This window comes from Telmatherina bonti, assembly GCF_933228915.1.
Source record: "Telmatherina bonti genome assembly, chromosome: 1".
In the NCBI taxonomy this organism is placed as follows: Eukaryota; Metazoa; Chordata; class Actinopteri; order Atheriniformes; family Telmatherinidae; genus Telmatherina; species Telmatherina bonti.
This window is the reverse complement of record NC_136619.1, coordinates 337653-349534: the sequence shown is the minus strand read 5'-3', so window position 1 is coordinate 349534 and position 11882 is coordinate 337653.

Genomic DNA, 11882 nt, shown 5'->3' with positions numbered 1-11882 from the left:
GACATGGACCAACGTGGTAGTAACTCCAAGTGGGACATGGACCAACATGGTGGTAACTCCGAGTGGGACATGGACCAACATGGTAGTAACTCCGAGTTGGACATGGACCAACATGGTAGTAACTCCGAGTTGGACATGGACCAACATGGTAGTAACTCCGAGTGGGACATGGACCGACATGGTAGTAACTCCGAGTGGGACATGGACCAACATGGTAGTAACTCCAAGTGGGACATGGACCAACATGGTAGTAACTCCAAGTGGGACATGGACCAACATGGTAGTAACTCCGAGTGGGACATGGACCAACATGGTAGTAACTCAGAGTGGGACATGGACCAACATAGTAGTAACTCCGAGTGGGACATGGACCAACATGGTAGTAACTCCAAGTGGGACATGGACCAACATGGTGGTAACTCCAAGTGGGACATGGATCAACATGGTAGTAACTCCGAGTTGGACATGGACCAACATGGTGGTAACTCCGAGTGGGACATGGACCAACATGGTAGTAACTCCGAGTTGGACATGGATCAACATGGTAGTAACTCCGAGTGGGACATGGACCAACATGGTGGTAACTCCGAGTTGGACATGGACCAACATGGTGGTAACTCCAAGTGGGACATGGACCAACATGGTAGTAACTCCGAGCGGGACATGGACCAACATGGTAGTAACTCCAAGTGGGACATGGATCAACATGGTAGTAACTCCGAGTTGGACATGGACCAACATGGTGGTAACTCCGAGTGGGACATGGACCAACATGGTAGTAACTCAGAGTTGGACATGGACTAACATGGTAGTAACTCCGAGTTGGACATGGACCAACATGGTAGTAACTCCGAGTTGGACATGGACCAACATGGTAGTAACTCCGAGTTGGACATGGACCAACATGGTAGTAACTCCGAGTTGGACATGGACCAACATGGTAGTAACTCCGAGTTGGACATGGACCAACATGGTAGTAACTCCGAGCGGGACATGGACCAACATGGTAGTAACTCCAAGCGGGACATGGACCAACATGGTAGTAACTCCGAGTTGGACATGGACCAACATGGTGGTAACTCCGAGTTGGACATGGACCAACATGGTGGTAACTCCGAGCGGGACATGGACCAACATGGTAGTAACTCCGAGCGGGACATGGACCAACATGGTAGTAACTCCGAGCGGGACATGGACCAACATGGTAGTAACTCCGAGTTGGACATGGACCAACATGGTTGTAACTCCGAGTTGGACATGGACCTACATGGTAGTAACTCCGAGTGGGACATGGACCGACATGGTAGTAACTCCGAGTGGGACATGGACCGACATGGTAGTAACTCCGAGTGGGACATGGACCGACATGGTAGTAACTCCGAGTGGGACATGGACCAACATGGTAGTAACTCCGAGTGGGACATGGACCAACATGGTAGTAACTCAGAGTGGGACATGGACCAACATAGTAGTAACTCCGAGTTGGACATGGACCAACATGGTAGTAACTCCGAGTTGGACATGGACCAACATGGTAGTAACTCCGAGTTGGACATGGACCAACATGGTAGTAACTCCGAGTTGGACATGGACCAACATGGTAGTAACTCCGAGTTGGACATGGACCAACATGGTAGTAACTCCGAGTTGGACATGGATCAACATGGTGGTAACTCCGAGTGGGACATGGACCAACATGGTGGTAACTCCGAGTGGGACATGGACCAACATGGTGGTAACTCCGAGTTGGACATGGATCAACATGGTGGTAACTCCGAGTGGGACATGGACCAACATGGTGGTAACTCCGAGTTGGATATGGATCAACATGGTAGTAACTCCGAGTGGGACATGGACCAACATGGTGGTAACTCCGAGTTGGACATGGACCAACATGGTGGTAACTCCGAGTTGGACATGGACCAACATGGTGGTAACTCCTAGTGGGACATGGACCAACATGGTAGTAACTCCAAGTGGGACATGGACCAACATGGTAGTAACTCCGAGTGGGACATGGACCAACATGGTGGTAACTCCGAGTTGGACATGGACCAACATGGTGGTAACTCCGAGTTGGACATGGACCAACATGGTGGTAACTCCAAGTGGGACATGGACCAACATGGTAGTAACTCCGAGTGGGACATGGACCAACATGGTGGTAACTCCAAGTGGGACTTGGACTTTGCAGACCTGTGTGTTGGTTCACATCCGCTTGGCTCTGTGATGGATGCATGTACAGCCCCTGTTAGTCATGGAAACCAGAAGCATAGTCGGTGTGTGTTCCAGAAAGCAGCTCGTTGCTGTGGTAACTAACTCTGTAAACACATGCAGAATGCTTGTTGTCTGCTACCTGTTGACACCATTACTGATCATTTAACGTCATTCTTGTGTTTATCACAAAAATTGGTTGAATGCATCTATGCATGAAATATTTGTTGTCTATGGATCCATTTTTTTGTGTTTTTTCCAGCAAACTGTTCATAAGTTGGTTGCTTCCAGGCTGTTGCAGGAATAAAAGCAGCTGGAGTCTTGTTGTAAATCTTTGTTGCCTTAAGACAAGCGTAGTGGAGGGCCGTTCTCGTCTTATCTGACATGATTGTTAATGTTTTTCCAGCTCCACTGTCTACTAACCTTCTGCATTTCCACTAATAAGTGTCTTCATCAGAGGGCCAGAAGAGTCTAAATAGTCTTATGTGTTCTTTTCCTCCCAATGGCGGGTTGTCTTTTCATAATCTTCATGTATGTTGTGTACCTGTGTCTAACAGTCAGAAGGAGTTCATGGGTGTTCAGAGTATGTCCAGTTCTGCACTATGAAGCAGGATGAGAGAGGGAACTTTAAGATTTAGCTGTCTGATCTCAGAACCCAACATCGCTGTTGGCAGTTCTTCCTCACCAGACTCGAATTAAAGACTAACCAGGCCATTGACTCTGCTCTGATCCAAGCTGGAGCATCACAATGAAAGTTTATGAACACCATAACACTGACTGGTACATGTAATAATCTGAAAAGCTCCTTCATTTAAATGAAATTTTCACTCTGTATGGTTTAAAAATGAATTTAAAGATGTGAAGAGAGGAGTTCTGCACCTGACAAATTCAAACTAAGTCTAAGCAAATCAACAGTTGTAAATTGTGAAAATGTTTGACAGTGCAGCAACATCAATTGGCTAATGTGGTCCTTTCCAGCCGGCTTTTGGCCGTCCCACCTTCCTGCTTTGGTTGCAGAAGCCTGTCGTCATCGCAGGCTGACTTACCAGCTCAGTCACAGCATCACCTCAACAGTAAAGGTCAGATCAACCAGTTCCAAGGTCCTCTGGGCTTGTTTTACCGCTCTCAGTAGTACAGACGCAGCAGTGTAGACGTGGTGGTGGACTTGATTCCGGTCTGGTGTGGAACACAGAAAACTCTGCAATCCGCGGCAACAGTTATGGAAATAATCAGTCTTGGAGGATAGAAATGAATTTTGTTTTACTTTGTAAAAAAAGAATGACACAAAACTATTTTATTTAACTTGTTCTTACTAAAAAAAACCAGAAATATTTTAATAAAAATGATAAAATGTCAAGAAACGAGGAATAATCCCTTTAACTCTTCTGGTTTTTATATTTCTAGATTCTTCTTCATTCATGTTTTAATTTGATCCCCAGCAGATCAGATTTTATGTTTTTATCCCAACTGTTTACTGACCATGTTGTAAATCGTTCTTTCTTTAAAGTTTTTTTTTTTTTTTTAAGCTTGTTTTGGACAGAAATCGTATCGCTTTTTTAAATTCACTGACAAACGTCGACACAAACGACACTTTTTATATTTTAATGTGCATGTCCTGTGTTCATAGAGCATATCTTCTCTTGTCAGACGGTCAGACATGTTTCCGTGTTGTTAGCATTGATATGACTCCTGCAGGTAGTTTTTGAATTTTCTCTGTCCTGAATTTAATACATCAAGGTAAAAATAAAAAAAAAACTCTTCACCTATTAAATAAACCAGTTTTGTGTCATCTGGGTGTTTTCTTTACAAGATTTTGAATTATTTTTGATATTCATGCCAGATGTCCAGATGTTGGATGTTAGTCCGTTCGCTGTTGCTTGCATGCATTAACTACTCAGGCCTGCAGCTCTTAACTCTTCATTAACAAGTTCATTACATCAGAACATTTTTGTCATCTCATACAATATTAGCTTTTATCAACCAGTTAAAACTTGCCTTGGCAACACTTTCTTCATATACTCCTATTGTACTGTACTAATGAAGGCTGTAGAAAAAAACTATGTATGAGCTGTTTTTTCTTTATATTGTGATATTTTCTCTGACTGGTACATTAAGTCTGGAAAGGGTGGAAGATTTTGTGGCAGTCAAACTGAGTTTTTCAGTGATTTAGGAAAAAGATAAACACTAATGATGACAGTCATCTGAGAAAATGTGTTAATGCTTTTCTTTTTGGCAATGTCCTCAGGGCCCACTGCCACCCAAATCTCAACCACTCTACCCTCCAGACATTTTTTCCCAAAATATTAATGGATTAAATGTATTTTACAAATAGTGAAAAAGTTGTCGTCTTTTCCGTCAAGAAGCTGATGTTTAAAAAAATATGTGAAACTAACCCTAACCCAGTTCACAAGTTTGCATAAAGAATATTATGAGGCAGTGGTGAAGTGGGTATACTCTCAGTTATTTACCTTTATTTTAAAATGAAAAAGAAGATGCCCAGAAAAATGCTGTTACAGAAAAAGTGATATGTTAGACCGTTTAGTTTAGCCAAGTTCTGGGGTTTCTAAAACGTCCCGACCTCCACGCCAACTCTGACCCCGGCATACGACAACATCTGGAGAAACGGGAAACGGCGACACCAAAGGCAGAAAATAAAAAGAAATCTGAGCCATTTGTTCCAAATGAAACGTAAACTTTCCCCCAGAATGTTGGACATTAACAGCATCTGCAGAAGAAGAGAAAAAGTTCCTCCAGCACGTAAAACGTCCAGCAGTAAAATGTTCTGAAACCAAGCAGTTCTACATGTTAGAAAAGCCACATCACACAGTTAATAAGTCGTACAGAAGCTGCCGTACTAATAAAGCTCTACATGAAGACCTGCAGGTAAAAGGAGGCGGTCGCCATGACAACAGCCCATCATCAGGCTGCTCAGGTGTTTCCTCCACCTGCAGATACAGAACATGAAGTGATGGTTGGATATAAAATGCTCCCCAACGTGGCTTATCTGTCCCTGCTGGTGGACATGGAACATGGAGACTCTGGACTCCAGTCCGGCACCTTCCAAAGGGAAGGGACTGACAGGTCGGGTCCGCTCCTTTTCCCAACCCAGAGCAGAGGAACAGAACGATGTTCTCCACAGCCAGACGTGGTGTAGCGGCCATCGGGCAGATGGAGGCAGGTGGAGGTGCCTCCATGCCCAGGAGGAAACCTGTTGTACAGCTGCAGATGTGTGCAGATAGTGGAGACGCTACATAACATGCTACTAAATGGTAACGTGTCCCGTTCAGCTGCGACCAGCGCTGTTGTCCCCGACCTCCAACCATCATGTTGGAACCAAACTGCTGCCAAACGTCTAGAAGTGATGCAACACATCAGAGGTGGACAATTCTCATTTATTCATAAGTTTAGTCTCATTTCTGTCTTTATGTCTCCGTCTCCTGCACCTCCTCCTCTGCCAGGACACGCCTGCTGGGGGGACAAGGTGGAACCACTGCCCCCCCTCTCTGACCACATCTGCAGCGCTGCAACCCAGCTGGGACACACAGGAACACCAGTATGTTCCCAGTGAATAAACTGGAGTCAGAGACGTCTCATTTTTGTGGATTTATTTTATCAAGTTAAAAAAAGAGCATCTGGTTTCAGCGTATCTGGACTCGTTTCCTTGCTAGCCTCTAATATGTGATTGTGAGCAGCTGCATCAGTTTTTTTTTTGTGCCACATTTACTGTTTTCCGTATGTATGCCACTTGTAGTCATCGTTGCTACGCACAGTTTTATAAATGAGGCCCCAGGTACGAATGGATAAAAGAGGTCGGGTCGAGAGCAAGATGTCCCTCTACCGCTGGACCATCCTGGGAGGAAGAATTGGGAGTGCTATCAGCTAAGGATGTCAAGGCATTTTTCAATGAAGACAACTGAAGTCGTTTCACTATATAAAGTTTTCAAGAATCAAAGTTAGGACACGAGACATTTTACTATGACTGATGGAACTCTGAAAGGCGCATCACACGCAAACCGAGCAGCAACGCCCGCCCTGCCAGCAGGACGCCTGCAGGTCTCACACTTCCATATGAAGATTGTCCAAAAACTTTTGAGATTGCATCTTTGATAGCGGATAAAGCAGAAGGAACTAACCGAACAGGAGAAGACTTTAACTGCATTCTCAAGCAGTCTGTAGAAAGGCTCCCACCAGAAAAAGGCCCTGTATCCAAAAAATCTGCAACTCTGCATACAATAATGGATGAGTTGGGACTGGTAGATGTCTGGTGCCATTTACATCCTAAAGAAAAAGATTATACCTTCATGTCACAGGTGCACGGCTGCCATTCCAGATTATGTTCGTGATGTCAGGGATGGATATTTACAGGACTAGAGAATGCAACATAGAACCAATATCCATAAAGATTAAAATAGAACCATATAAACAGTTTAAATACTGGAGATTCAATGTTTCACTACTAAATGACGAAGCAATCCAACAAATAAAAATTAATATGACAGACTTTTTAGAGTTCAATGATAATGATAATATATCCCCCTCTAGTCCACACTTTAACCGCACTGTATTCAGTGACAGCAGAATTTTGATGGAATAGTACATGGCACTCTGTGTACAAGAACTGGCATACCATCATGATGTACAATGTTTGATGCTGGATTTGATCCCTCTCCTTGTATACCAATGTGTACCTATGCACCGGTGCAGAAAATGGACCAACCGCTGCGCTGCATTTTCTGTTTTTTCCAATCACAGGAACAGATTTGAAAAATTGACAAAAACTTGAATACCTTAAAAAGTTTAAACGTTACAAAGACCAAAAGTCTTAGCACATATCTCATAGCATAACAGTTTGACATTTGAATGGTTGAAGTGAGACAAATGCCACTGCTAGTCCCTCCTTTTCCAGTTGTACCTTTTTCTGCTGCTGTGAGTGTGCATGACACATAACCTATTGTTTTTTTCTGATCTGTCCTCCATCCAATGTGAAAGGACAACTACAACTCCATAGGGAGAGGCATCACATGACAGAACCACTGGTTTCTCTGGATCAAAATGCACAAGCACTCTATCAGAATGTAGTAATTCTTTCACCTGTCAAAATGCGCTCTCTTTGGCCTGCTGCCACTTCCACCTGTTGTCTTTGTGCAGTAGCTGGTAGACAGGAGCAAGCATTGTGGAAAGGTCAGGTACGAATTTGCCATAGTAATTTACTAACCCCAAAAAGGACCTGAGCTCCGCAACATTTCTTGGGCTTGGGGCATCTTTAATGGCCCTGACCTTCTCATCCACCGGAGACAGCCCCTGAGCAGATATTCTGTGGCCTAGGTGACTCTTGGAGCTTGGAACACACACTTGCTGCATTTCAGGCACAGAGCAGCTTCTTCCATTCTTTTCAGCACCTGTTCAAGGTGCTGTAAGTGCTCTGGCTCTGTCCTCCCCGTGACCAGGATGTCGTCCAAGTAGACTGCAACCTGAGGAATCTTCTGCAACAAATTGTCCATTGTGCATCCAGTCTATTGCTGGACTGGATGCAACACCAAATACCAGATGGTTGTACTTGAACAAGCTTTTGTGAGAATTTATCATGACGTACTGCTTTGAATCCTCATCAAGCAGCAGTTACTGGAACGCGTAACACATGTCCAGTTTTGTGAAGGTCCTACCACAATGTGGCAAACAAATCCTCCACTCGTGGCAAGGGGTAGGTGTATGGTTGTGAGACTTGGTTCACTGTAAGTTGTCACCGCATATCCTGGCATGACCATCCTCTTTCAATACTGGAACAATTGGTGCTGCCCAGTCAGAGAATTTGATGGGTTCAATGACCCCCAGGTGCTGCAGCCTCTCCAGCTCTGCTTCAACCTTGGCTTTCCTTGCAAATGGTACTGGGCAGGGCTTAAAAAACCTGCCTTGCTTTGGGGTCCACACATAACTTAACCGTTGTGCCTTGAAGAGTGCCAAGTTCATCATTGAAAACATCTGCATACTTTGCCAGAATGTCCTCAAGTACTCTAATGTGCTTTATTTCTTTCCACTCCGGACAAATGTTCTTTTAAGATGTCCCACCCCAGCAAACTTGGCCCCTCCCCCTTCACTACAAACAACCTCACTGCAGCTTCCTGCCCCTGGTACAACAGGTTAGTTTGAACCTCTCCCAGTGGCAGAAGACAGTTCCCTGTGTATGTCCTCAGTTTAACATTAGCCACCAGTAGGTCAGGTGCCTCCTCAGCACTCCACAGCTCTTTGTAGGTGGCTTCACTTATTACTGATGCGGACGCCCCATGTCAACTTCCATGTCAAGCTTCTTGCTATTTAGCTGTAGTGTCACTACAATGGGCTCTGCTCGAGACTCAGACATTAATGTGATTGAACATATTGAAAGAAACTTCTTGCTCAGCCTGCTCACACTTTTCAATCTGCAGGTGATGTGCACTCGTTTTTTTAAATGAAATTAAATCAAATGAAAAATACTTTACGAATCCCCAAAGGGAAATCCAGTAGTGTAGTAGCAAGTTATTTATGTTATTGTAGCATTAACCACTCTGGTGGCACCAGACCATCTCGTGCAAGACGAAGCTCACAATTTAAAACTCTGCTGTACTCTCCATCCTACTCTACGGCTCAGAAACATGGCCTTTAAACAAAACCCTGGCTGTCACAATTGATGGCTTTGACAGCAGAGCCCTCAGAACTGCCGAAAACCTCAGATGGCCCCAAAAGGTCACAAATGAGGTGCTCAGAGCTTGCACGTGCCAGCCCGGAGCATTCTGCCTGGCCACACAACATCGTACCCACTGGTTCGGTCATGTACTCCGCCTTGCCTCTGACCACCCGACAAGAGCCATTTTCCAATTCAGTCCTCAGAGGCTCACTACAACATAGGTTTTACCATGGTGAGTGACAATGACTGCATTATCTTCGTATAAACGCACACGTAGTTTGACGAGTTAAATCACTATAATATGGGGCGTTACCATAGCAACGCGTTAATCAGCTGGTTCAGATCAGCTCTTTTAACAGGTGTAACGCTGTAGCTTGACAGCGTTTGTTTGGCATAAAAACCACATCCAGGCCAACATGAAATAGTTTGTATAATTTAATATATTTAGCAAATGCTGTAAAAAAGAAATACAAATTTGTTATAAAATGTTTACTGTCATGGCATAAGCGGTTTAAACAGCTATAGTTATAATGCCCGACGCTGAGTCGAGAACACTACAACGAACAGCATTGTTTATTCCTTACTTATATTTATCTATTCAGTTTACATCAATATTTGCACTTTGCACAAAGCTTCATGTTATTTGTTTTCTAAAATTTGTGGAATCCTAAAGACATTGTTTAAAAGCCACAGTTTAATGTTAACTATATTCATGTTGTTAAAGATAATGGAGAATTGTGTTAAATAATCGAGATCTCAATTTCAGTCAAAATAATCGTGATTATAATTTTTGCCATAATCGAGCAGCCCTACTCAACGCACAGAGGGGGGACGTCCCCTCCCTCGCAAGAGCCCTAGATAGATCAGTCTTATTGTTATTGAGCAATTTGCCTTGTATTGTCTTTCTGCTGCATAGTTATTTATACATTTTGTATTTTATACGTACTTTTAGTCCTTACTTGAACTTACTTACTTTTTAACTATCTTTCCTGTAACTGACTGCAACATTTCCAATGTACCTGGAGTTTATGAACAAATAAAAACCTTGAACCTTGAATCCCAGCTTGATAAAGTGATGGATAAACTCTCCCTGAATGAAGCCACAGGTTCAGATGGTCTCATCGAAAACGTCTGACATGTTTGGGATAATGTCAGAGAACTACTTTTTTTTTTTAGACCAGTACACTCCCAGTGACAATGACATATAGTTGACATGGGATATAGTTTCCATTGTATGAGAGCCGTTCCACTGCAGACTTCAGACTACAGGTTGTTAACTTCCATCATTACCTCTCATCTCCAAAAAGGAGTATCAAATATTGCTTCAGAAATACAGTCTGGATTCTTAAAGGCATATCGATCCACAACAATGTGAGGTTATAGAAAGAGGTATGTAATCCAGTATAGAGATCTACTTGAAGACTATGCTTTTATTTTATTTCTGGATTTCTATAAAGCATTTGATTTGATGGAACATAATTTATCTTATCAGTACAGAAAACTTTGGTTTTGGAAACAAATTTAAAGCCCTGATCAGTGGTCTTTACATGAACATAATCAGCTGAGTTATTCTTTCTAATGGCACAACTCTGAGCTTTAAAATGAATGTTGGAATCCATCAGGGATGCTTCATCTCACCATATCTGTTTATTCCTGCTACTGAAATTGTATCTATTTAGCTTAAAAACTGCAATGATAAGAAGAAACTTACTGTGCTTGGAACAGAAGCCATCAGCCAACCAGCTAATGACACAACTTTGATTGTAAAAATGAAAAACAAATTACGACATTAATAAATCAACATCAACAAATTCCCCAAAACCTCAGGATTAACCTAAAACATAATGACTAAATCAAACTTCTGGTTCCAAAGAGACCTTTCAGTTTCAGGCCCGATTTATGTGAGAAAAATGTATCTACCCTTCTTACATTGATGTTATCCAAATAAAACAATGAAGTCTATCAACCAAATCAATCTGAACTTTATTTGGAGAAATAGACTGCATTATATGAAAAAAGCAATATGTTCAAAGAAATAAAGGATGGTGGTCTGAAGGTTATTGATCATGGCTGCCTTAATGGTACCTTCAAGACAAAGTGGTTAAAATCTTGGCTTAAACACAGCAACTGCTTTTGGTTTTGTGTCCAGCTACCTGTTTAAAAATTATTTTGTTGGTTTGAAGTCTCTACTTACTAATGACTACGATATTAATAAGCTTCCTAAAGCACAGAGTTCCAGAAACAGATATTGTTGGACTGGAAAATGTTGCCAGTACAGAACTCTGTTATCTGGAACAGCAGATATATCCTGCATCACAAGTCATTATTCTGTGGAAGTTGGGTGGAGAGGAACGTGTGGTTGCTGACTTACCTGGTAGATATGGATGGGAAATTATTTAGTTATGAATAATTTGGCCTGAAAAATAACTTCAACCCCCCTATCTCGGATTTTTTAGCGTTTACAATGTACCTCCCAAACAATTTGTATTCCTGACCAGGAATATAGTATTGCATCAAACTATCCAACCCTAAATGGCCCCTTGTACATTGAAGGAATTCCTCTCCTAGACTGGAAATCAAACAACTCATTTGTTAGAAAATGCTTTAATTTGATTTTACATAAATTTCACACAATTAGCTGAGAAGGGGGCTGACGGTGTGAGGGTGGCTAATTGACACCATAGACATATAATTATCATATCTGGGATGGTCAACTCCAGTCCTCGAGAACTGCTCGAGGTGTGTTGTAGCAGGGAAACTGCCAACACTTGCAGTACCATGGTTCCTGAGGATCGGAGTGGCCCACCCCTGAACTAGATGCTTTATGGCTTTGAACGGCATCGTTGGCAGCCATCTTGCCACTTCTCTTGGACCTGTGGTGTTTGAGGTAAGGTGAGGGATCTGCACCAACACAAATACTATGAAATTGCTGAAATCTTGACTAATTAATATTTTGGTTTCCTATAGAAGTTATTCACATGGTGATAATCCTGGATACTTAAATCTG